Source organism: Bos indicus x Bos taurus, chromosome 4 (genome assembly GCF_003369695.1).
Source record: "Bos indicus x Bos taurus breed Angus x Brahman F1 hybrid chromosome 4, Bos_hybrid_MaternalHap_v2.0, whole genome shotgun sequence".
In the NCBI taxonomy this organism is placed as follows: Eukaryota; Metazoa; Chordata; class Mammalia; order Artiodactyla; family Bovidae; genus Bos; species Bos indicus x Bos taurus.
In genome coordinates, this window is record NC_040079.1 from 24,769,388 (window position 1) to 24,792,771 (window position 23,384).

Genomic DNA, 23,384 nt, shown 5'->3' on the forward strand with positions numbered 1-23,384 from the left:
CATCATCGTTATTATTGTAATTGCAGAGGGGAGGCATTTAAATAATTGTTCAAAGTGTCTTCTTGAGGAAATAACTAAATCAAGGCCAGCTGTCACAAACCAACCTACAATAATAATCCCGTATGGGCATCTTCAGCATTCATGGCAACTCTTCAATAACAAATTTAAGCATTCATCTAACGTCCTTAAACAACATAGAAAATAACAAACAAACCTTGATCAGATCCAGTGTCTTATTTACAGTGACCTGTGTTTCTAAGCAGTGTCCCAGAACAACCTTCAAATCACAGGCCAAGAAATTAAAATTTCACCATCAATTCAATGGGAAACCAGGCTGTGTGGTCCAGGACCCACCTGCTATGTTGTGGCCATAAATCTAGGTACCCCAGTAGAGTGGAAACCAGGTAGGTACATCAGCAGAGAAATATCCACAAAGGCAAACATGTTTTACTGACTTGAAATTTGTAAACAAATGGGAACTGTGAGAAAAGAGGGACTGTCTTTAATTTACTTGTGAAATCACCCAAAAGTATTTGAGATTTTTTTCTTCCCAAGATACTGCTGTGAAATGACTAATAGGAATTAAGTGAGCCTGTACCAGGAACTAAATGTGCCACTTCACTGGGAACAGAAAGTGTTCCCCTGATAGAGGCTATCCTCTCAGATTATTGCCTGGGGTGTCTCAAAGAGACTCAGCCAGACGCGAATGTGGTGCTTTTATAAAAAAGCAAGAATCATCTGAACACCTTTGCAAATTTTCCCCATATCTCAGTACTTTTGAGTCATGTTTATATCTTAGTTTCAACATTTCTGAAAAAAACTCAGGAGAGAAGGAGAAAGAAAATCTCCTGTCGCATTTTTTTTCCCTCTTGCTGGCTACTGTGGCTTTCCAACAGGAATCTTGCTAAAAGGCATGGCCTGTGCAGCTTTAGAAAGGTGAATGGCTCGAGACTGCTTAAGAAAGTTGCTAACTGTACTGATCCAGCCTAGCTGGATTCTAAAAATCATACACCCAGTTGAAGTGGCTTGATACTACTGACATGTTTGCATCCTCATACATATTTATCTATCCACAGCCTCATCTTGCTTCAGTAATTTAAATATTTTCTTCAGAAGTATCAGAAGGGGCACCAATTGACGTTTTAAAAGCTGTTTCAAGGCACGATCTGTGTATATTTTTTAAGTGTAAAAGTAAAAAGCCTTTGACTGTGTGGATCACAATAAACTGTGGAAAATTCTGAAAGAGATGACAATACCAGACCACCTGACCTGCCTCTTGAGAAACCTGTATGCAGGTCAGGAAGCAACAGTTAGAACTGGACATGGAACAGACTGGTTCCAAATAGGAAAAGGAGTACATCAAGGCTGTATATTGTCACCTGCTTATTTAACTTCTGTGCAGAGTACATCATGAGAAACGCTGGGCTGGAAAAAGCACAAGCTGGAATCAAGATTGCCGGGAGAAATATCAATAACCTCAGATATGCAGATGACACCACCCTTATGGCAGAAATTGAAGAGGAACTAAAAAGCCTCTTGATGAAAATGAAAGAGGAGAGTGAACAAGTTGGCTTAAAGCTCAACATTCAGAAAACGAAGATCATGGCATCTGGTCCCGTCACTTCATGGGAAATAGATGGGGAAACAGTGGAAACAGTGTCAGACTTTATTTTGGGGGGCTCCAAAATCACTGCAGATGGTGACTGCAGCCATGAAATTAAAAGACGCTTACTCCTTGGAAGGAAAGTTATGACCAACCTAGATAGCATATTCAAAAGCAGAGACATTACTTTGCCAACAAAGGTCCGTCTAGTCAAGGCTATGGTTTTTCCAGTGGTCATGTATGGATGTGAGAGTTGGATTGTGAAGAAAGCTGAGCGCCGAAGAATTGATGCTTTTGAACTGTGGTGTTGGAGAAGACTCTTGAGGGTCCCTTGGACTGCAGGGAGATCCAACCAGTCCATTCTAAAGGAGATCAGTCCTGGGTGTTCTTTGGAAGGAATGATGCTAAAACTGAAACTCCAGAACTTTGGCCACCTCATGCGAAGAGTTGACTCATTGGAAAAGACTCTGATGCTGGGAGGGATTGGGGGCAGGAGGAGAAGGGGACGACAGAGGATGAGATGGCTGGATGGCGTCACCGATTCTATGGACGTGAGTTTGAGTGAACTCCGGGAATTGGTGATAGACACGGAGGCCTGGTGTGCTGCAGTTCATGGGGTCGCAAAGAGTTGGACACGACTGAGTGACTGAACTGAACTGAACTGAAAACACCACTAATGAAAATAAAGTCAACTTCAAAAAGCCTTAAAATGGAAAGAAAAATCTTTCCACTTTTATCTGGAGTTGTTGTTGCTGTTGTTCAGTCAATAAGTCATGTCCAACTCTTTGTGACCCCATGGACTACAGCATGCCAGGCTTCCCTGTCCTCCACTGTCTCCCAGAGTTTGCTAAAATTCATGTCCATTGCTGTCTAACCATCTCATCCTCTGCTGCCCCCTTCTCCTTTTGCCTTTAATCTTTCCCAATATCAGGGTCTTTTCCAATGAGTTGGGTCTTCACATCAAGTGGCCAAAGTATTGAAGCTTCAGGATCAGTCCTTTCAATGAATATTCAGAGTTGACTTCCTTTAGTATTGATTGGTTTGATTTCCTTGCTGTCCGGGGGACTCTCAAGAGTCGCTTATCCCAAGGTAAGTGCTGTTAACTATTTCATGTATATTTTTTTCCACATAAACATATTATATATGTATTTCTCCCACAAAGCAGATCATAAAATATACAAATATATAGTATCCTATTGTGAGATAATAGAAAATATATACATTGACCTGTGCTCCAGTTCCAGCACAGAGCTACTAAACCATAAGTGATAAGAATACTGGGAGCATCTTTTGTTCTGATATTTGGTCTTCGACCCTGCTTCCTGACATGCTATGCTATGCTATGCTAAGTCACTTCAGTCGTGTCCACTCTGTGTGACCCCATAGATGGCAGCCCACCAGGCTCCCCCATCCCTGGGATTCTCCAGGCAAGAACACTGGAGTGGGTTGCCATTTCCTTCTCCAATGCATGAAAGTGAAAAGAGAAAGTGAAGTCGCTCAGTCGAGTCTGACTCTTAGCAACCCCATGGACTGCAGCCTACCAGGCTCCTCTGTCCATGGGATTTTCCAGGCAAGAGTACTGGAGTGGGGTGCCATTGCCTTCTCCGGCTTCCTGATATAGAGTTCCTAAATAGCTTTGAATTTCCTGGGGGTTTGTAGCCTCTTTTATTTTAGTGAGGTGAGCTATTGGATGGCTCCTGAATGAGGCCTGGTCCCCAGAAAGACCAAGCCAGGATTAGAAGCTTGGTATTTTCAGCCCCACCACGCTTTCTCCAGAGAGGGGGAAAAAGGAATAGAAATGGAATTAATTGATCATGCCTCTGTGATGAAGCCTCTATAAAAATCTCAATAGTATGGGGTTTGGAGCGCTTCCAGACAGGTGAACACACCCACCTAGTGGGAGGATGAACCACTCCTGCTCTCAGACCCTCCCAGACCTTGCCCCATGTGTCTTGTCATCTAGCTGTTCATCTGGATCCTTTACATTACACTTTGTTAGGTAATAAACTGATAAACATAACTGTTAATCTTAATTCTTTGAGCTGTTCTAGCAAATAGTGAAATCCAAGGGGTAGGAGATCTTGGGAACCTTCAGTTTGTAGCCAAATCAGACAGAAATCATGGATAATCTGGGAACCTGGGTAATCTGAAGTGGGGGGCAATCTCATAGAACTGAGCCTTTAACCTGTGCGATAGTGTCCAGGTAAATAGTGTCAGTGAAAGTGAAAGTTACCCAGTTGTATCTGACTCTGTGACCGCATGGACTATACAGCCCATGGAATTCTCCAGGCCAGAATACTGCAGTGGGTAGCCTTTCCCTTCTCCAGGGAATCTTCCCAACCCAGGGATCAAACCCAGGTCTCCCGCATTGCAGGCAGATTCTTTACCAGCTGAGCCACAAGGGAAGCCCTTGCGTCAAGATTGTATTAAATTGTAGGACACCCAGCTCATGTCATAGAGAATTGCTTGATGTGGGGAAATTTCCCATGTATCTGATGTCAGAAGTGTTGTAAATGTGATTGATAGTGAAGGAGACGGAGGAGAAAGAGTGAGTTTTTCCTAATTACCTATACCTTGTTTTATTCATTTAGTAATGTATCAGAAATATTTCCATGTCAGCACATACAGATCTTAAGATCTTTTAATCATTGAATGTGCCATAATTTATTTAACCACTGCCCCAATGATGAACATTTAAATAATTTCTGGTTGTTACTATAAACAGTATTTCTATGAACATTTTTATACATGTGTCATTGGAAATTTATATTGCTCTATCTTAGGATAAATTCCTGTAACTGAAGTTGCTAGGTTAAAGTATATATAGATTTAAAAATTGGGTTAGATGTTGCCAAATTGTAACCTCCAAACAGTTGTTCCATTTGCACCAACAGTAAAAGTTCACTTATACCCTTGTCTAAACGAAGTTTTATCAAACTTCCAAGTTTTTGTCAATCTGGTAGATAAAGATGGTATCACATTGTTATGATTTCCATTTTTCTAAGCACTAATGAAATTGTATTTTTTTCCAAGTAGTTTTGCCATTCTTATTTTCTTTATGAAATACCTGTTCATATTCTTTGCCCTTTTTCCTGTTCATTTTTTCCTTATTAAACTGTAAGGTCTCTTTATACAGTAACAAAATAAACCCTTTGTGTTATGTTACAACTAATTATTTCCTTCCGTGCCATTTGTCTTTTGGCTCAATTTATAGTATTTTCTTGTTGCTCTTGTCATATTTGTTTTTACCATTAAAAAGTTTCAGGTATTTTACACTAAACCATTTATTAGCACTTTCCTTTTTGGTTTCTGAGTTTTGTCTATGTTTTCAATATTAGCTCTCTTACAAGATGGGTCTCTTTACAGTTACCTAAGTGTTAGTGTACCAAGGCATGATTTGCATTTTACTACATCGTAAGTATAGGTTAAAAAAACTGGATTGGGAGGACTTTCCTAGTGGTCCAGTGGTTAAAACTTCACCTTCCAATGCAGGGGACATGGGTTCAATTCCTGTGGGGGAACTAAGGTCTCACAGACTGTGAAAGTGAACATGTTAGTCGCTCAGTTGTGTCTGACTCTTTGGGACCCCATGGACTGTAGCACCAGGAGCCCCAGGCTCCTCTGTCCATGGAATTCTCCAGGCAAGAATACTTCTCCAGGGGATCTTCCCAATCCAGGGATCAAACCTGGATTTCCCACATTGCAGGCAGATTCTTTACTGTCTGAGCCAAAAATTTTTTTAAATAATAATAAATAAAATGAAAAATAATTAGATTTTACTTTGGAAAGAGAAAATTCACAATATCTTTAACAAAAGGGAGAGCCGAGAGACCCCATTCTCTTAGTGTCCCTGGCTGACCTGCTGGCCTCACAGAATGGTTTTCCAGAGAAGGGAATTCTGCCCCTCTTTTGGTCTCCTGGTATACAGCAAATTTGAGAGTACCCTTATCAGTGAAAGGAATATCCAGACTGTTTTGGCAGCAGGCAATCTGGAAACTTCCCTGGTGGCTCAGACAGTAAAGCGACTGTCTACAATGTGGGAGACCTGGGTTCAATCCCTGGGTCGGAAGGTTCCCTGGAGAAGGAAAAGGCAACCCACTCCAGTACTCTTGCCTAGAAAATCCTGTGGATGGAGGAGCCTGGTGTCCATGGGGTCACAAAGAGTTGGACACGACTGAGCAACTTCACTTTTACTTTAACCTGGATTTTGGTGCAAGCTGTTTACCAGAGTTGTCTGGGAAACACACGCAAGCTGCCCAGCCATTGACTTTTGGTCCTGTGGGGTGTTACGCAAGAGAAAGGAAGCCAGTAGTCACATGAGAAGCTGGGCTTGTGTATAGTTCCTTAGGCTGGGAGAAGCCCCCTTCCACAGCTCCAACCCCCCTCCAAACTGGTATGAGCTAACTCTTTATCCAGGCAACACTGAATGATTTAGAACACAAGATTTATTTAGAACACAACAGAAGATTTATTTAGAACAAGCCTGCTCTTTGTATCATATTAAGTCAGTAAAGAGTCACTTAGTGGAGGTGAGACTAACACTTTTTACCCCCAACATTTCATTTTGAATACTTTCAAACCCATGTAACTCAAAAGAATGATATAATGAATGACCCTATACTCTTCACCGAGATTCACCAATTGTTAACACTTTGTCACCTTTCCTTTATCTCTTTCTATAAAGATACACTTTTATCCACTGATGCATTTGAAAGTAAGTTGAATACTTTATGAGGTTTCACTCGAAATAATTCAGCATACATCTCCTAAGAATAAAGGCATTCTCCTACATAACTGCCGGAGAAGGCAATGGCACCCCACTCCAGTACTTTTGCCTGGAAAATCCCATGGATGGAGGAGCCTGGTGGGCTGCAGTCCATGGGGTCGCTAGAGTCAGACAGGACTGAGCGACTTGACTTTCACTTTTCACTTTCATGCATTGGAGAAGGAAATGGCAACCCACTCCAGTGTTCTTGCCTGGAGAATCCCAGGGACGGGGGAGCCTGGTGGGCTGCCGTCTCTGGGGTCGCACAGAGTCGGACACGACTGAAGCAACTTAGCAGCAGCAGCAACATAACTGCAATACTATTTTTAGACCTAGGAAAATTAATGATTTAATATCTTTAATTCCACATTCAAATTCTTCTAATCTTCAAAATATCTTTTATAACCATCTTTTCTTTTTTATCCAAGAACTTAATAAAGTCCATACATTGCATTTGATTCTGTCTCTTGAGTCCAGTGCTCTGAGGTAGACATTTAGCAATGCCTGGCCATACTTCTGATTGTCATGACTCGGAGTGCTACTGGCAAGTGGATGGAGGCCAGGGATGCTGCTGAACATCCTGAAATACACAGGACAGCCCCCCACAACAAAAGAGTTTGGCCCAAAATATCAATCAGGTAACAAGGTAACGAAGCCAGCCTAGACTCAAGTGGTCAATAAATCAACTACCTCTTGATTGGAGTTGCTGCAAAGTCACATTACAAGACATGTGCCTATTGCACTCAGTCTATCAAAATGATATTGTTTACCTCTTATTGCATAATATCAGGAGGTATACATGTCAGATTGTCCCACTATTAGTGAAGTTAAGTTTGTCACCTGATTAAGTGGTAACTGACAGTTCTCCTTTGGAAAGCTTTCTCTCTCAAATAAACAAGGTGATACTTTGGTGTACTTTGTCCGTCCTGCTTGCCGTTGTATTAATTTCCTAGGGCTGCTGTAACAAAGTACCCACAGATTGGCTAGCTTAAAACAACAGGAATTTATTGTCTCATAGTCTGGAGACAAGAAGTATGAAAACAATATGTTGGTAGACTCCCTCTGAAACTCTAGAGGAGAATCCTTTCTTGACTCTTCCAGCTTCTTTTAGCTCTGGACATTCCTTGGCTTGTAGCTGCAGCACTTCAATTCAGCCTCCATCATCCTGTGGCATTCTCCATGTGTCCCCATACTGTCACATGACTGTCTTCTTACAAGGACACCAGTCATTGGATTAGGATCCCACCCTTCTACAGTATGACCTCATCTTAACTAATTACATCTCAACAAAACTATTTCCAAATAAGATCACATTCTGAGGGCTGGGGGTAAGATTTCAACATACCTTTTTTGGGGAACGTAATTCAGCCCATGACACCCATCTACCCTTTACCCAAAGGTTTTATCATCCACTGATAGTCCTTGATTGAATAAGTTATTATATTGAGAATTGTACAACAGTGTTCTTCTTAACCCTCATCAATTATTCAACATTTATGAGCTGGCATTCTTCTGTAAAGATTTGTTTTTTCCCATTTCTCCCCTATCTCTTCTTTCCTCTCCCTCCCAACTTTTCAAATCACTTTGAATATGTGACTTTTTCTTTTGATACAACCGACTGAATTGTGGTGATCGAACTGTCTCAAATTTCATTAATTAGAGTCCATAAAGTCAACTATAGGGAAACTGGTGGCTCAGTGGTAAAGAAGCTACCTGCCAATGCAGGAGTGCAGGAAAAACAGGTTTGATCCCTGGGTTGGGAAGATCCCCTGGAGGAGGAAATGGCAACCCACTCCAGTATTCTTGCCTGGAGAATTCCATGGACAGAGGAGCCTGGTGGGCTACAGTCCATGGGGTAGCAAAGAGTCAGACATGACTGAGTGACTAAGCAAAGTCAACTTAGCAAGTAAAAGTAGAATAAGTATTTAAATTTGCATTAAATTGAAAATTCTTCTTAAAATGTTACTTCTCCACTAATCTATCCCATAAGACCCACTTCGCTTGTCCAGGTAAGTTGGGGCTCATATATTTTGCCCTGGAGAAGCTCTGGTAAGTCTCCTCATCATTGCCAAAGTATAATCATTTAAAAAAAAAAAGCCATCATTTATTGAGTGTTTTACTTTACTTATATTATTTTCATTGTCATAATAACTGTGCCTTAGTTATGTTACTGTGCTGTGCTGTCCTGTGCTTAGTTGCTCAGTCATGTCCGACTCTTTGTGACACCATGAACTGCAGCCTGCCAGGCTCCTCTGTCCATGGGGATTCTCCAGGCAAAAATACTGGAGTGGGTTGCCATGCCCTCCTCCAGGGGATCTTCCCAATCCAGGGATCAATCCCAGTCTCTTATGTCTCCCACATTGCAGGTAGATTCTTTACCATCTGCATAAAGAATCCGGAGTGGGAATTCCAAGAATACTGGAGTGGGTAGCCTATCCCTTCTCCAGGGGATCTTCCTGACCCAGCAATCAACCAGGTCTCCTGCATCGCAGGTGGATTCTTTACCAGCTGAGCTACCAGGGAAGCCCAGTAATATTACTACATGTGAAATGTGAAATCTGAGGCTCAAAGTGAGACACTAGAAGGAGCATGGATTTTGCAAGCCAGTACTTTGTATATGGGCTCTATCACCTATCAGGTATATGATTTGGGGCCTCTGTGGCCTTGGTTTGTTTATCTATACTATGGGGATGATAATATTTTCCTCATAGGTTTGACCCAGCAGCTTATCTAACCTAGACCAAGTGTTTACTAGTTCTCTTCTTTCCATATCCTGATGACAGGCCATGACTTCTAGGTCATGTTAGATAAATGACTGTGCCAGAGTCCACTAGCAGTTAATCAGGAGTTGATCAATTTTATTAATTCAGAATATGCTCATTTCTAATTAAGGTAGCTTTACCTAAGTTTCAGCTAAAATTTACCTTTACTGTATTTAAGGGGAAAAAAAAAGGTTTGCTAATTAACTTCTTAAAAAATATTGTGGGAAGGAGATCTTATCTACTCAACCTAGGAACAACTTTTGCATTTGCATAGGAATCGCATTTAACAAATCAATGTTCAGAATATGTGGACTCTTTACCTGAAAACAGTGCATTCATTCATTCCAAAAATAGTATCAAGCATCTAGCACATGCAATGGTCTAGGCGCTTGAGATACATCAGAGGATAAAATAAGTATTTCTGCCCTTGTTATCTTCCAATTGGAGGAGACAGATGAAAAACAAGTAAATATGAAAACTGTATAGAGTATTAAAGTAGATAAGTGGCAGTGAGAAAAACAAAGCAGGGGTGTACAGGAGGAGATTGCTATTTTAAATCGGGCTGTCATCCTTTAAAAGGTGATAGTTGAGCAGACTTGAAGGAGGAGAGGAATTTGGGCATGTGGCCATCTGGGAGAACAGCAAATACAAAGGTCCTTGGGCAGGAGTGTGCTTGGCCTTCTGGAGGCGTGGAAAGGAGGCCATTGTGGCTGGAGTATAATGAATAAGAGGAAGTATGTTATCTATCTAACACTTAGATAGGCAACCCACTACAGTATTCTTGCCTGGAAAATCCCATGGAGGGAGGAGCCTGGCAGGCTACAGCCAGAGGGCTCACCAAGAGTCAGACACGACTGAGTAACTAACACTTACTAGTAGCACTATTTTAAGCACTTAAAAATATTAACTAATCTTCCCAACACCTTGTGACATGGGTGCTGTTTTTTTCTCTTTTCCAGATGAGGAAACTGAGACACAGGAAGGTTAAATAACTGTCTCCAAATCACATAATTCTCAAATGATAGAGATGGAACTGGTACTCAGGTAGTTAGTTTCTAGAGACATTTGGTGCTCTTAAGTACCTGAGTATGCTCTCCTGCCTCCTAGTTATTAAAAGATGAGGTCCAATAACTGAAGACTAGAGCCCATAGGTCATTAAAGGCCATTGGTAAATATTCAATTTTTATTCTGAGTGATATGGGGTTTTGAATAAAAGAGTGATACGTCTGTTTTTGTTGTTGTCCTGCAAACTTTAGATATGTGTTCCTCTTGGAATTTAATACACTTATGAAAAGTCAAAAGGATTTCAATTTATGGGAACAAAGACATTTTGATATATATAATTTAGAGATGCTGCTGCTGCCGCTAAGTCGCTTCAGTAGTGTCTGACTCTGTGCGACCCCAGAGACAGCAGCCCACCAGGCTCCCCCGTCCCTGGGATTCTCCAGGCAAGAACACTGGAGTGGGTTGCCATTTCCTTCTCCAATGCATGAAAGTGAAAAGTGAAAGTGAAGTTGCTCTCGTGTCTGACTCCTAGCGACCCCATGGACTGCAGCCCACCAGGCTCCTCTGTCCATGGGATTTTCCAGGCAAGAGTACTGGAGTGGGGTGCCATTGCTTTCTCCAATTTAGAGATGATGTCCCATCAAATGCCATTTGTGTAAGAGTGATCTTTTCTGTTTTCAAAGTCTAATAGGAACCTTTTTATAATGTGGATCTAGCAATTATTATGTATTTGACTGTGCTGTCTTGGGGTACCAAGGCAACATTATTTTTCTATTTTGAAGGGAAAAAAAATGTTTAAAAGCAAATGGTTATATAAAATATGTCCTATCTACATACCAAAGGTGATGGGTTATTGGTGCTACTTTCTTAGGGCTTAATGTGTCAGGACCTTAGGGAATCACTTCAGTGGGGCTCCATGACCCAAAGTGTGGAGTGATCCAGAGCTAGCTGCCCCTGAGAGTAACAAAGGACTCAGGCTCAAGCCACCCAACCTGCTCAAGACAGATTTAGGAGCAGCACATGGCAGAGTCAGCCAGGAGAAAAGAAAGCATTGGGAAGATTACGCAGTCATCCAAGAATGATATTAATGACTGTAATTGCCATAATTTACTTAGCATTTACTGTATGCCAAGCATCACGCCAAATACTTTACAAGCATGAGCTATATAGTATCATCATCCCCATATTGTGAGTAAAGAAACTGGCTTAAAGAGATTAAGTAAATTGCCTAAGATCATATACAGCTGTGACTTAAGCACAGCTCTGCCAGTCTCCAGAGCCCATATTGAGACTCATTTATTCTATGCTGTCTAGGAATGTACTTGTCTTTGATTATTCCTTCTGTAACCCTCAGAACACTATCTTCCTGGAGGTGGTTCCAGTTCTGTCTCAGCCACGACTGCAGCTAGCTTGCTTTGTTTGGGTACACAGAATCCTGCTACCTGGGGCTGGAGCTTATCTGCCACTCTCCCAGCCTGGCCCTCCCCCTTGGTTGCCACTGAGCAACTAGGCTCATCAGCCACACACCATGAATTTCTGGCTTCTCTCTCTACTCCTCAACTAGGACTAGAGGCCATGCCATAGAGCATTGCTAAATGTCTACCTCAGAGCACTGGACTCAAGAGACAGAATCAAATGCAATGTATGGACTTTATTAAGTTCTTGGATAAAAAAGAAAAGATGGTTATAAAAGATATTTTGAAGATTAGAAGAATTTGAATGTGGAATTAAAGATATTAAATCATTAATTTTCCTAGGTCTAAAAATAGTATTGCAGTTATGTTGCTGCTGCTGCTAAGTTGCTTCAGTCGTGTCCGACTCTGTGCGACCCCAGAGATGGCAGCCCACCAGGCTCCCCCGTCCCTGGGATTCTCCAGGCAAGAACACTGGAGTGGGTTGCCATTTCCTTCTCCAATGCATGAAAGTGAAAAGTGAAAGTCAAGTCGCTCAGTCCTGTCTGACTCTAGCGACCCCATGGACTGCAGCCTACCAGGCTCCTCCATCCATGGGATTTTCCAGGCAAAAGTACTGGAGTGGGGTGCCATTGCCTTCTCTGGCAGTTATGTAGGAGAATGCCTTTATTCTTAGGAGATGTATGCTGAATTATTTCGAGTGCAACCTCATAAAGTATTCAACTTACTTTCAAATGCATCAGTGGATAAAAGTGTATCTTTATAGAAAGAGATAAAGGAAAGGTGACAAAGTGTTAACAATTGGTGAATCTCGGTGAAGAGTATAGGGTCATTCATTATATCATTCTTTTGAGTTACATGGGTTTGAAAGTATTCAAAATGAAATGTTGGGGGTAAAAAGTGTTAGTCTCACCTCCACTGAGCATGTTTTTGCCACGCAGAATGTCTAGAGAGATTCTGCATGCACAGGCAGGTGCACCTGCCGCCTCTGTAGATTGTTCAAACATCACCTTGCATCACTTCCTCGCTTTCTCAGCCTCTCTTCCCTTTTTCTCTTACTCTTACTGCCCTAGGATTACATCTTCTAAATAAAACATTAGCGTTAATTCTTGCTTTGTGGTCTGTTTTTCTAGAAAATATAGGCTAAGACATTCAGACTCAATTTCTCTCAGTGGAACCACCAGGTCCTACCCTCCCTTGGCTCAACACCAAGCTTCCAAAAAATGTATTCTAAAAGATAATAGCTGGTAAAAATATTGTCAGTCTTATTACTATGTCTGATAGATTTCATGTATTCCTCCAAATACATACCGCCACCCTTGATAGTAAAAATATTCTGAACCAATGGCTCAAAACCAGCCTCAATCCTAAATCTACTCTTGCTCTGAAGTTCTTACAAGAACGTCCCCTCTCTTCCCAGTCTTGTTCTGGCTTGGTTCCCCATTATTCTAACTTATGCTATTATAACACCTTCCTAATTTGTCTTTCTGTTTCCACATTTTCCTACTTCTGATCCAATCTGAATACCACTGCCATCAGATAAATAGCCCTAAAAACTGATTTTATCTTGCTCTCCCACTTTCAAAAAACCTTCAGTAGCTTTTCACTGAACATAAAATAATGTTTAAAGTTCCTTCTAAAACAAATCTTCACTCAAGGCCCTCCACAAACTGTTGTGAGCTACATTTCCAGCTTTAATGCCAATGATAATGTTTCTCTATTTTAATTACACCATTAGCTATTCTGGGCTGCTTGCTTTTTCCAACATGTGTTGTGCTTTTCAGAGACCACCATGCCTCTGCTATTGAACTGGGCAACAGAAGAACTTGTGAGTTTTGATAACCACCCTGGGAAGTGTCAGAATGCTTGCCACACCCATAACCACTTCTCAGTTCAGTTCAGTTCAATCACTCAGTCGTCTCCACTCTTTGCGACCCCATGAATCGCAGCACGCCAGGCCTCCCTGTCTATCACCATCTCCTGGAGTGCACTCAAACTCATGTCCATCTAGTCAGTGATGCCATCCAGCCATCTCATCCTCTGTCATCTCCTTTTCCTCCTGCCCCCAATCCCTACCAGCATCAGGGTCTTTTCCAATTAGTCAACTCTTCACATGAGGTGGCCAAAGTACTGGAGTTTCAGCTTTAGCATCATTCCTTCCAAAGAACACCCAGGGCTGATCTCCTTTAGAATGGACTGGTTGGATCTCCTTGCAGTCCATGGGACTCTCAAGAGTCTTCTCCAACACCACAGTTCAAAAGCATCAATTCTTTGGCACTCAGCTTTCTTCACAGTCCAACTCTCGCATCCATACATGACCACTGGAAAAACCATAGCCTTGACTAGACGTACCTTTGTTGGCAAAGTAATGTCTCTGCTTTTGAATATGCTTTCTAGGTTGGTCATAACTTTCTTTCCAAGGAGTAAGCGTCTTTTAATTTCATGGCTGCAGTCACCATCTGCAGTGATTTTGGAGCCCAAAAAAATAAAGTCTGACAATTTCCCCATCTATTTCCCATGAAGTGACGGGACCAGATGCCATGATCTTCGTTTTCTGAATGTTGAGCTTTAAGCCAACTTTTTCACTCTCTTCTTTCACTTTCATCAAGAGGCTTTTTAGCTCCTCTTCACTTTCTGCCATAAGCATATCTGAGGTTATTGATATTTCTCCTGGCAAACTTGATTCCAGCTTGTGCTTCTTCCAGCACAGCATTTCTCATGATGTACTCTGCATAGAAGTTAAATAAGCAGGGTGACAATATACAGCCTTGACATACTCCTTTTCCTATTTGGAACCAGTCCGTTGTTCCATGTCCAGTTCTAACTGCTGCTTCCTGACCTACATAAAGGTTTCTCAAGAGGCAGGTCAGGTGGTCTGGTATTCCCATCTCTTTCAGAATTTTCCACAGTTTATTGTGATCCACACCACTTCTCGTGGATATCTAATTGACAGAACACTGAATTATGTTTCAATTTATTCTGCCATTTCAAGCAAAACCATTTAGTCTAGGAGCAGGCACCTACCCTAGAGCAGTACACTTATGCTCATATGACAACGTGTCAGAGGAAGTTCTTCCTAACTGCCTATACTTGATGGTGAGTAGCCAAACCAGTCAGGCCCTTTGGAGGGTTGAATATGAAATACAAAGAGGGAGTCAGCAGTGGGGAGAAACAAAAAGATTCACAGAGGGAAGAAAGCTGACATCACGTAGCAGCAGAAACCATGAGCAATAGAAACTGTGAGACAGAGAAAAGAATAGAAAGTACTTAGTAGCAAGGGCAACAGAATAGAGTCACAATAATAGCAGATAATTAGAGCACAAAGCAACAGATATTTACTGCCAAAGAGCCTGCAAGATAATCCAGCTGCTATGGCTGTCTTGTATGCTGAATCACCTTCCAGTCCCCACTGGTCATTACTTAAACTTAGATGGAGGCAACTTGAGTCTATCTCTGTTCTGAAAATTAAATTTTTGCCTCCTGGTGTCTGTATCAGTCAGGAAACTCACACTCCGCTGGGATTTTGACAATAATTTAATGAAGACACTATTTACGAAGGTGTAGGCAGGGTTTCTGGAGCGTAGGAAGTATTGAGGCACCCAAGGACTAGCGAGAGTAGAAGCCCAGGGCTGAAGAGACAAGGGATGGAAAAGGTGTTATGAGAGTCCTGAAGGAGCTCGAGCTGCGAAAGGGCATAGCTGCTGCCAGAACCTGGTGCTAAAGCAGAAGGAAGAAGAAATACCTCAACCTCTTTTTTTCTCCTACCCTTTGATACTTGCTGATGCCTCCCATTGGCTAAACCCAACAGTAAGCAAGAGGGCAATGGAGCCCAGGCGAGTCATCTGTAGATAACAGCCTCAGGGGCACAGAGCAGGGAATAGGAGGATAGGAGGCTGTCATGGGCTACCTAGTGCTCCTCGAAAAAATATATCCACATGCTACTGCCTGGGACCTGAGAAAATTAGAGTACATGCAAAGGATATGACTGAATTCAGGATCCCGAGTGGAAGAGCATACGAATCCTAGTTTACATGGATGGGCCCTAAGTGCAATCACATGTATCCTAATAAAAGAGAAGCAGGCGGAGTTCTGAGAGAGAAGAGGAGGAAGCAACATGTCCACAGAATCAGAACTAGAGTGAAGTGGCCACAAGCCAGGGAATCCCGAAGCCATCAGAAGCTGGAAGAGACAAGGAACAGATTCATCCTTAGAGCCTTCGGAGGGAGCCTGGCCCTGCCAAAGCCTTGATTTCACGCTTCTGGCCTCCAGAACTTTGAGAAAATAAAATTATGTTGTTATTAGCCACCCAGTTTGGTAATTTGTTACAGCAGTCACAGGAAGCTAGTCCAGGGGCCAAACAGAGAATAAGGAGCGCAAAATCTATTCATCTTAAATGCTATGTTGACTAACATGATATCCCCAGTTACTCTGGAAATTCTTTTGCCTACCTTCGGTACTCCCTTTAGTACTTCCTTTTGGACCACTCATATGATTCAGATAAAAAGCTCCCTAGTTATAGTGACTTTTGCATACAAATATTTTTTCCTCCTAACTAGATTATAAATTCTCCTTTAGAATAAGAACCTTGTCTTGCCCATCTTTGTATCCCATGAAAATCCTAGCACAGTACTTTGAACAGAGTGCACATTCTGTAATTGGTAAATGAGAAAGAAAGCTTCCATTTGTCCATCCATAAATGGAAAATAACAATTTCCACTGACTTGCCTTTCAGAGATAATAATGGCAGTGTTTCCTGGAAACAATTTCTGTACCTGTAATAGAATGATAGAACTGAAACACCCATTCCTGCTGGAGCAGTTCCTTTAAAAAAAAAGAAAAACCATTTGGTTTTAGCGTGTTATCTATCCCATGTGGAGCTAAACCTGCTTGCAGTTTCACCCCAAGGAGGAAAAGGCAAGATAATTAAGAAAATACTAGAGCTGAATATTGTTTTTTTCCTCAGGAATTCTGATTCATCAAATAAATATGTATCAAAAGACTATTATGTTAAAGTACAGTCCATAAATGCTGGGGGAATACACACACATAGAATATGCTGTAATTCCAAGTTAGTAGTTGCCACACAACATGATGAATGCTTTTTTATAAAAACAAGATGCTACGGGACCAGAAGGAACTCTATCGATGGAAAGTTTCACCAAAAAAAAAAGGTCACATTCAAGCTGGTCTTTTAGGATTTTATCAGGCAGAGCAAAGTCAAGAACATTTGGGGACCAAGAGAAATAACTTTGCTTGAGCTGTTGCCAAGCAAGCCACACCCTCAGTTCAGCCCTGTTGTATCCACAAAGACCTATTTTTATTCATTATCCTCATAGTTTCTTTTCAAGAGAGGAAGAGAATGCTGGGTACTTCCCTGTTTTGCACCTAGATTATTTTATATGTCACTGACAGATTATCAGGAGGGAAGGCAGAGGTTGACTTCTGACAAGTCAAATAATGAGTCCAAGTAGCCATCCTATAATGAATTAATGAAAACTCTTTTCTTTCCTGAGCTTCTCCCTCATTTCTGAAAACTGAGGCAGGCTATGCTGTGAGAGTGCGTGATACCAGGGCATAAATAGCTTTGAGGAAAGCAGGCAAGGAATGAAACTTCTCCCTGGTCTCACTACCCCAAATCAGGAGGCCCTTCTTTGTGGCAACGCCCCCTTGAAGGAGGATTATGGCTGGAGCCCTCTGTCCTCCCCTAGACTGACCTTCAGATGGCTCCTTGAGGAACAGTTCTGTCCGGGGCACCGCCCAGTGTTTCTCCCAGCCCAGCCCTGCTGGGCCTCTGAGACCAGAACTGTGCTGCGTATGAGTGGGAGGAGAAAACTCAGGAAAGCAGCCAGCAGACAGGGAAAGAGCAACCTAAACCCACCAAGGGGCAGAGGGTTCCCCATCCTCCCCCTGCAGCTTCCACTAGAAAACAGGGAAGCCGGGCAATCAGATTCCAGCCTGAAAGTACCCATCGCTTGTCCTTGTTTTCTCAAGAAGCCTCTACCTTCCAGACCTTGCCAGGAAGCCGGCGGCATTTTCATGAAGCAGTAATAACAAGGACAGAGCGTTCTAGCCTGCTGGAGCCTGCTGGCTGGTCACTCTTTCCACTGCCTTTTGTTTTCATGCAGCATTCCCTCACTTGCTTCTCAGATTCCTCAGGGCTTTGAAAAAGCCACAAATGCTCCACACAGTGACACCACCCAGCGGGCTGGCAGACATCGCTGACAGGCACCCTGCCCTAAGCGATGGCATGTATGCAAGTCCTGACAACTGGCACCCAGCCACACACCTAGTAAAAGGCAAGACAGCTCCCAGAAAGCTAACATAGTCCCCCATCAACCCAGCTGTCAAAGGTGGGACTTTAAGTCCCCAGTCAGTGGGCTGGTCAATTATACACCCAACATCTACAACATATGTTGGGCAGTGGTACTTCTCTACCCATCTTCAAGGATCTAAGTACAGATAAATCCATCTATCCAATATAGATGTTACCAACAAAGTGCTAGAGCCCTTTCACCATATTAGACTGTGCATACGTACATAGAGCTGATGCTCTCAATGATACAAATTTATTCATAATTACTGGGTTTCAGTATCACCTGTTTCAAACCACACTCCAGAGTTACCCTAACAGAATCTGTGAAAATAGGACCCAGATATGTGTAGTTTAAAAAAAAAAAAACTTGACACTGTTGGTTAAACTATAAAATGAGAGAAATTCTCATATATCATTGATGAGAGTAAGAAGTAGTTCAGCATCTGTGGAGAATAATCTAGAGAGCAATCTAGCGAAGTTGAGAATGCATAGTCTATTCCTTAATAACTTCTATTCTAGATATACTCCCTAGAAGAACTCTTATACAGGAGCCTATGGAGGCATACACCAGAACATTAATTATATAACAATTTGAAACAGCAAAAAACTAGACATAACAAATATCCACCTATAGATCATCCATTCTAGAATATTTATACAATGAGACTATATTGCAGTACTATATAGTATGTTATTACTATGTTATAAAAAATGAACTAGCTCTACAAGTATCACATGGATAAATCTTAAAAGCATGATGTTGAAAAAAGTTCTAGAAAAATATGTACACCATTTATGTACATGTTTAAACACCTAAAATGTATATATTTGTAGCAAAAATGTAAAAACATATGTGGGAAGGATTCTCACTATCTTTAAGAAACTGGCTATCTCTGAGGAGAGATGGAATGAAAGGGCCTTTTTTTGTAACTAAAATGTTTTACTTAGAGCTTAAAAACCTTAAGCAAATATGGCAAGTTGATATAATTTATTAAATCTGGATATTACATATATGTTGCATAAGTAACTCTGAGGGTCATCCATAGCAGAGGGATCTCTTGAAACTTTTAGGATTCTCAAATATTGAAATTCAAAGTTTGTTTATAGGGATGGCTCATATCAGTGAGCCTTCAGATCCTTTCTACTCTGTTTTTTTCAGACTCTCTAACTTTTAATTGTCTCTCCATCCCCTGAACTTTTCTAGAGCTCTAATTATCTGTGGTGTTCATTTGGTAATTCTGTACTTTCCTGCACATTGCTGAAACAAGCAATTATTCACTCAATAAGTTTATGTCTTACTTCTTGAATTAGGCTATCAGCTTCTTCAGAATAGGGATCATATCTTGTTCATTTTTGTATTTTTTATAATATTTAACACAGATTAAGCAGTAAAGCATATGATTAAGAATATAAGATAAAAACAAGTTCAGAAATGTGGCAGGATATAAGAACAATATACAAAAATCAATTGTATTTCTATACAATAGCAATGAACAGTCAGAATATGCAATCCTCTCCATATCTTACTGCTTTTTCTTTTTTCCTTTTTTCTCTTCTTTTTAATTTTTTTTTTTCAGAAATCATCAAGCTGATGCTACATTTCATATGGAAATGTAACCCAGAATAACCAAAACATTTTGGAAAAGGAAGAACAAATTTGGAAGATACACATTTCCTGACTTCAGAACTTATAAAAAACCTACAGAAATCAAGGTATAAAGCATAAGAACTCATGTTTAGATCAAAGGAATAGAACTGAATGTCCAGAAATAAACCCTCAAGTACATGGTCAATTTACTTTTTTTGACAAGGGACCCAAGACATTTCAATAGGCAAAAGGTAGTTTTCTCAATAAATACTGCTGAAACAACTGGGTTCAGTTCAGTTCAGTTCAGCCGCTCAGTTGTGTCCACTGGGTATCCACGTGTAAAAGAATGAAGTTGGGCTATACCTTACACCATACAAATAAATTAACTCAAAGTGGATCATAGACCTAAATGTAAGAGCTAAAACTACAAAACTCCTAGAAGAAAACAGAGAAAATGTTTATGACCTTGGATATGGCAAGGTTTCTTAGATATGCTGCCAAAAGCAGATGTGACCAAAAAATAAATAAATAAATCAGACTTCAAAATTAAAAACTTTTGTGCTTCACAGAACACCATCAAGAAAGTAAGAGGACAACAACAGAATGGGAGAAAACCTTTGCAAATTGTATATTGACAAGGAACTTATATCTAGAATATATACAAATGTATTATGACTCAATAATAAGAAGACAGCCCAGTTAAATCATGGGCAAGGAATTTGAATGAAATTCCTCCAAAGAATCTATACAAATTGCCAATACACACAAGAAGAGACACTAAGCATCACTAGTCATTAGGGAAATGCAAGTCAAAACCTCACAAGGGATAGCTGTTCACGCCCACAAGGATGGCTATAATAAGAACAGACAATAACAAGTGTTTGTAAGGATATAGAGAAATTGGAACCCTCACACACTGTGGGTGGGCATGTAAAATGATGCAGCCACTTTGGAAAACAGTTTGGTAGTTTCTCAAAATTCTAAGCATGGACTTACTATAATATTCATCAATTCCACTCCCAGGCACATACTCAAGAGAAATGAAAACATAGCTCCACACAAAAGCTTATACATGAACGTTCATAGCAGGGTTATTTGCAGTGGTTAAAAAATGGAAACAACCTATGTCCATGAAGTGATGAATGGGTAAACAAAATGTTTTACATGCATACAATGGAACATTTTCTGCATGAAGTACTGATGTATGTGACAACATGGATAAACTTTGAAAACGTTATGCTAAGCAAAAGAAGCTATTCACGAAAGACTATAGATTGTATTGATAGATAAGGTCTTTAATGAGGTTAAGTTAAAATGAAGTCTTTAAGGTGGGCCCTAATTCAATATGCACAGCAAGACACCAGGACTGCCCACGCCTAGAGAAAAGAACATCTGAGGACACACCAAGAAGGCAGACACGTGCGAGCCAAGGAGTGAGGTTTCAGGAGCAGTGAGACCTGCTGACATCTTGGACTTTTAGCCTTTAGCACTGTGAGAAAATAAACTGCTGCTGTTTAAACCACCCAGGCTAAGGTGTTTTGTCATGGCAGCTATAGCAAACTAACACAATGGTTTTTTTGAGTGTGTAACAATGCTGTGGTGTATAAGAAAGGCCTATGCTTTGAATTATTGTATTTTGCAGAGTGGCATCTTTTGATCACTTATATAATCAATTGCTAGAAATATGAGAACTCTCTAGAAGCTCAAGTTTAGTGCAATAGTTACCATGAACAGGCCCATAAAGCCCTGGCCTTTGAAAATGCCCTATTCACCTGTTCAAGAAGGTAAACACTTAGAAGATCTCTCCAGACCCATGGGATTTTCATAAATTGGTAGAGACTGATCCAGATCTGCTTATAACCAGGGAAAATGTCATTTAAAATGATGTTAATTACTGAGAACTTTTAATAACATGGGGAAATGATTATAATAGTAAGTAAAAATTCAGCATGCAAATTTAACATGTATAGAGAGAATCACCGTATCTGTATAATGATATGCATAGAAGAAAGACTTAATAGAAATATAGTCCAAGTTAATATTAGTTCCTCTTTGTGGTGAGACTATGGATTATTTTTGATTTATTATTTATACTTCTCTGTTATTTCTGAATTTTCCAAAGTGATCACATATTAGTTTACAATCACAAAATATGCTTACATTTTAAAAACTAAAAACTGAGGCAGAGGGTATATAACCCAATGCTGGGACTGAGAATCATCTCCAGGAGATATGGTTCCGGGACTCAGAGGTCAAATCTGTTAGAGATCCTCCCTTCAGACCTCTAATTCCCAATTCTAAATTTAGCCTCCTCTTTCTGGATTTATGTGGCCACCTCTCTTTCTCTCCCAATGACTCAACCCAATATCTCCCTTTCTCTTCCCCACCTTTTCCCCAACATTTGTACTCTGAGGCTACCCACAGTGACACACTGATAGCTGTGTCCTTCATGAGCAGTGTGGCTAAGAAGTAGCACAAAATGAGAGGAGGGGGTCAAGAGAAGGGAGATACTGAGGGAGACACTTCTGAGGTTTCCATCCTGTGGACATTTGACTCTCTTGGCCTCTGTCTGCTGCTGCTAAGTCGATTCAGTCATGTCCGACTCTGTGCGACCCCGTAGACAGCAGCCCAATAGGCTCCTCTGTCCCTGGGATTCTCCAGGCAAGAACACTGGAGTGGGTTGCCATTTCCTTCTCCAATGCATGAAAGTGAAAAGTGAAAGTGAAGTTGCTCAGTCGTGTCCGACTCTTATCGACCTCATGGACTGCAGCCTACTAGGCTCCTCCATCCATGGGATTTTCCAGGCAAGAGTACTGGAGTGGGGTGCCATTGCCTTCTCCGTGGCCTCTGTCTACCTCTCTCTTATTCCTTCTCCTTAGGGGAGGGGCTTAATTTGCTTTGTGAATTGCAAAGTACACATGGCAGGTTCAGCTTAGCTTCTCCTTTCTTTCAGAAGGTTATGTATCTACCTGCCCACAGTGAGGATATCACCTTAGTATTACCCCTCCGGGGGCAGGGTCCCCTTCCTGCTCCCACTGCTACTCCCAGCGTGAGAGGTCCTACTCTGGTCAAATTTTACTTGTGACTGGGTAAACAAGTTGACCTAACTCATTTAGTATTTAGCAATCCATTATCTCCTACAATAAACAGCCTTTATCAACAATCGAAGTGGCATTTTGGTCTCTATCTGCTCACTCTTTTGTTTCATTTTACCAGTTGACCAGAACCCAGGATAGGGATTGGGGGAAAGAATTGGAACTTCTCAGAAACTTGAAAAAGGAAATAATACTTGTTAAGAGCCAGCTATGTGCCCAGCACTAAAACATGTTTTACATATGTTCACTTATTTAATCCCTAAAACCACCCCCATATTTTACATTATTTTCCCATCTCACAGAAAAAGAAACTGAGGCTCAGAGAGGTTAAGAATTTGCCAAAGTCTCACAGCTAAAGCGTGGCTGATGTCTCTGACTTCAAAGCCCAAGCATTTTCCACTGCATAAGACATTGTTTTCAGGTGGCACCAAGGCACTCCTCAGCGACTGAGGCAACAATCTTATCTTTCTTAATACTTCATCCTAACCATTTGATCTTGGAGAAGGCAATGGCACCCCACTCCAGTACTCTTGCCTGGAAAATCCCATGGACAGAGGAGCCTGGTAGGCTGCAGTCCGTGGGGTCACTAGAGTCAGACAGGACTGAGCGACTTCACTTTCACTTTTCACTTTCCTGCACTGGAGAAGGAAATGGCTACCCACTCAGTGTCCTTGCCTGGAGAATCCCAGGGACAGGGAAGCCTGGTGGGCTGCCGTCTATGGGGTCGCACAGAGTCGGACACGACTGAAGCGACTTAGCAGCAGCAGCAGCAACCATTTGATCTATCATCCTAACCTTAATCTATCAGTGCAAGGGAGGAAACCAGGATACAACCAAAAAA

General features: G+C 41.3%; 1 protein-coding gene and 1 long non-coding RNA gene across 4 annotated transcripts in view; one reads left to right on the forward strand and one right to left on the reverse strand.

Annotated features, from left to right (window-relative positions):
• MKLN1 (muskelin 1) overlaps positions 1 to 23,384 on the reverse strand; it is a 380,366-nt gene that overhangs the window by 221,135 nt on the left and 135,847 nt on the right. The gene's annotated exons all lie outside the window — the stretch shown is intronic.
• The window catches only part of LOC113891205, a 50,766-nt gene that overhangs the window by 16,643 nt on the left and 10,739 nt on the right, over positions 1 to 23,384 (forward strand). Inside the window, exon 2 of one of the 2 annotated variants that reach the window (XR_003510693.1) lies at positions 19,438 to 19,573. This is a non-coding gene — a long non-coding RNA (uncharacterized LOC113891205). Of the gene's footprint in view, positions 1 to 19,437; positions 21,075 to 23,384 lie in introns of those variants that run through there. The other variant, XR_003510692.1, reaches the window with a different exon arrangement.